Here is a 4,275-nt window from a genome sequence, read left to right as displayed (position 1 = left end):
GATACTGTCGAGTGTTAGGAATTTGAAAGATTTGTGAAATCATAAACTTTACATTCACACATTTCACTGTACTTTTATTGTATACAGATAAAAACACAAAGGGAAAGAGGTAAGAAAAAGTTACCATTAGACAATAATGGAGAAAATGACATTTTAGTTACAACCCTCTCCCCTGACAACCCCCCCTCCTCCCCACCGACACTGACCAGATAACTGACCAGTCCGGGATGTCAGTTGCTGGCTGGGTTCCAGGTGGAATGTTGGGGTGTCCCCTGGGGCTTGTGGTGGCTGGGGGATCCACGGTAACTGGGCGGAGCCCTGGGTGGGTCAGTGCCATGGAGGGGCTGCTGTCCTGTGTGGAGCTTGGCTTTGGGCTGAGCCTTAGGACGCTGAGTGTGGTCCTGGTTTTGCTGCTGCCCAGTGGCCTGTGTTCTCAGCTCATGTTCCAGAGCCTCCACTGGGAGACAGCGTTGAGTCTGCCTGTCCTCACCTTATTCCTGGGTGTTTTATTTACTTTCAGACTTATTCAGTCTGTTAGAAGTCAAGTTAATGGAAGACATGAAGAGCAACTGGCAAAAGCACTGGCTGCACAGATCAGGGAGAAGTGCCACCTCATCGACAAGCTTTGTGTGGCTAAACAGGAGTGTGCCAAGACGGAGACAGCCTTAAAGAACGCCAGGCTAGAGAAGGAGCCAGCAAATATACCCAGCCTCGCTGACACTTACAGGAAGTTGATAACAGTCAACCTGAGTTTGAGGAAGGAAATCAATTTTCTTGTCCAAGAACTGAAGAAAGAGAGATCTTTACAGTCTGTACAAGAAGAGATGGTGGAGATGCTAAAAGTGCTAAAGTTCCTGGAAGAGGTCATGAGAATCAGCACATCACAAGGGGCTTTTACAAACCAGCCAGGGGACTGAGCACCGAGTCCTGATGGCCTCTTTCCCAGGAGTGGGCCCTCGTATTAAAGCTGTGCTGTTCCCTCCCCTCCACTCAGGCCTCCCAGACTGCCAGGCTGCACTCAGTCACTCAGCCAGATCCCCACCTGAGCTGCACGGAGGCCAGTGGGTGGAGGGCAGTCCCCTCCTTTGGACCAGAGTTCCTCCAGCTGTACCAGTGAGCACAGCAGTGAGCTCCTTCGTGGTCAACATCTCTCACTAAAATACAGTGGAACTCCCAGAACACACCATGAAGCATGGGACTTTTTCTATATTTAGCAAATGTTTGGATTATCTCTTATTAGTTGCGAAAGAAACGTTGTAATTGAAACTGATCTTCTACTTAGTTTGAATCTATATTAAGCCTCATTTCTCAAGACAATTTGGGTAACTATTATATATCAGCAATGTAAATGAAGTGTATATATAGTTATTCTGTGTACAAATATTGCATTATAATTTTAAAATGTATGCAATTTGTTGATATAAACTTTTAGATGGCCATAGCATTTATTTCTAGAGTTTAGTTCTGAAGTCACGATTTTAAGTCAAAAAGCATTTTTACCTGAGTATGTATAGTCAAAAAAAAAGGTGAACTTTTTAAGGTGAATTTAAATTATACTCTTATTAGAAACTTTTATCATTTAATTTTTATATTCTTCTATAACAATATCCATGATAAAAAAATAAATTTGATAAATTTAAAAAAAGTTCATGTCCCTTGCGACACAATATTGCCACCTACTGACCAAAATACTACAGTGCAATTGGGTGCGTAAAATTGTGCAGAATTACAGTTAAGCTACCACCTTTAAACTAAGTAAAGCTTACAGCAATTTGTGTTCCAACCCAAAATAACCGTGATAGTTCGCAACTTCACCCAGGCAAGAGTCAACTTCATAGTACATTTCCTTTATTGAGCTCTTCAGAAATATACATACTTCTGTTTAAAATAAGAAATCACAAAGTTGTCTTTAATTTTTTAATTTGCTTTAGCCTTGACAGTAAATAAATAAGAATTAAGGAAAGTAAATAATAATGGTTCATTATTTGGTGATAAACAAAGCTAGAGAAAGCATGGTGTATGCAGAAGAGAGACCTGGCTTCGCAATCCCCACCACCACCCTTAGCTGTGTAAATCTGAACCTCAGTTTCTTCATCTATAAAATGGAAATAAGAACACCTGTGGCAAACTGCAAAGTGAAAAGAAATAGATGGTGCGCAGCACAGATAGTGTAGTATGTCAATGTAGTCTCCTTTCATTAAAGGAACAATCATCCTGCTTACTAAATACACACCCATCCACCAAATTTCCTCTAGAACTGCCATCAGAGAAATATGGTTTTAAAGCATAAAGCGTATACAAGACTCTGAAAGTAAAAGCAGAAATCAGATGGTGTTTCTTTTTTTTTTTTAATTCATGGCTCATGGACAGTGATTTTCACTGAATAAACTTATCAAAGGGAGAGAACTTAGTGCAGTAAGGTTATGCTCTCACAAACATACATTTTATTTTTAAAGTGACTCCAACACTTGTATCTGAGGAAGCAGAAGCTTAAAGAGATCTGAGTGCCTGACCTCCATGAGCTGTCAAAGCAAGCTAGCCTCAAAGGGGGACGAGTGCGTGGGTCTTCAAAAGTCAGAAAACAGAGATTGGCTTTTCCTAGTTATCTTTATCTGTTCCCCTGACTGAAATGCCTCCTTCTCAAAGTGTTGTCCTTATTTATTTTAATTTAATAGATTAGTACATTCCCTGCTAACAATGTGCCAGTTAAGGTGGACTCTAGAATCAGACGAATAGGCTCAAATCCCAGTCTTGAGCAAGCTACCTAAATTTCCTCCGCCACCCTTGAGGGGTTATTACTAAGGTTAAATGAATTAATGCATGCAATTAGCTGGGCACAGAATGCCTAGAAGTGTTATTTATATAAAGAAGTTTTGTAATAGGGGAAATGCCACCCTGAGATTGCTTAGATGAAACAAGTTTCCAAATGAGAATGAGCTAATATGTGTCAGGTTCTTACCCCCGTGCCTGGCTTACACAGTGCTCAGGCTATGCAGCTGTTCTGTGAGGCCTGTGTACTGTATGCGATGTGGTAGAATAGCATCAGAAGGCAGACTGTGGTAAGTTAAAATGTATACTATCAACCCTGAGACAACCACTCACAGAGCCAAATAAAGGGTAATTGTTAATAAGCCAACAACGGACATGAGTGGAATCATTAAAAATATTCAATGAAACCGAAAGACGCAGAAAAAGAGAAAGGGAAGAAGGAAAAAATGGGAAAATGAAAAAACAGATGGTAGACTTAAACAAACTACACCCATAATCATATGACCCTTCGGGCAAATGTGATGCACCCACGTGGAGTTCAGGTTTCTCCTGAAGGTTGTCCAGCCAACACTAAAAGCAAGGCTTAGGCAGCCCCCCCACCCCCCCCACCCCCACTCTCCCCGCCGCGCTCCTCGCAGCCCCGTGGCAGGAGCACGATCGCCACCCACAGGGAGGGCCGCCAGCCTGGGGTGTGGCTGGCGCGCACGTGGGCGCTGGCCGCAGAGTGGCTGGGAGGCTCCACGGAGCGGGTCAGGCCGCAGGAGAGATCTGGAGGGCAAGTGAGAGTTAGGTAGCTGGGGGTGAAAGGGGGAGGGGTCCTAGGCTTGAGGGCGAGGGTAGAGCCAGAGGCAGGAGAGAGCCTGGCGTAGGGACCGGGGAGGGAGCTCGTGGTGGTTCAGTGAGGCCGTGAGGAAGACACCGCGCCGGGCAGGGAAGAGGCTCACCATGCCGAGGGGGCTGAAGCTCATCTACTGGTTTTAAGAGAAAGAGGAGCAGGCTGATATATCGCCTAAGAAAGACAAATAAGGCCCAGCCCCAGTCCCGCTGCCAGCGGTTGGCAGGAGGGGAGGCGGGGTGGGGGGGGCGGCAGACATGGGGCGGGGGGGGGGGGGGAGCTGACAGACTTTGAACTGTGATGGGCCTTGGGGGAGGGAGGGAGGGGAAGGAGGCATGTGGAGTTTTCAGGTTTTCGACCTGAGCCTTTGAAACTTGATGGCACCGTGACCCCTTAGAGAGCAGGGCTGGGGTGCACAGAGACTCTGGAAGCTAGGAGTCTGATTTTATCACACGGAATTTAAAGTAGCTGAGGGATGTTGGGGTGGAGGCAGAGCTGGCTCTGCCTTTGGTAGCTCAGGATCGACCCAGGCTGGCAGGAGACATCTGGCATTGTCTAAGGGTCCCAGGAAGCAGGCCCTGAGATGAGGATCGAGTGGGTCCCCATGGCAGAGCTCCCAGTGGAGACCAGTCGGGAGGGGGTGGGACAGAGGCTACGAAGTGGGTTAGCTT

The sequence above is a fragment of the Vicugna pacos genome, chromosome 25 (assembly GCF_048564905.1).
Source record: "Vicugna pacos chromosome 25, VicPac4, whole genome shotgun sequence".
In the NCBI taxonomy this organism is placed as follows: domain Eukaryota; kingdom Metazoa; phylum Chordata; class Mammalia; order Artiodactyla; family Camelidae; genus Vicugna; species Vicugna pacos.
The sequence above is the reverse complement of the archived record's forward strand: the minus strand, read 5'-3'. Positions refer to the sequence as shown.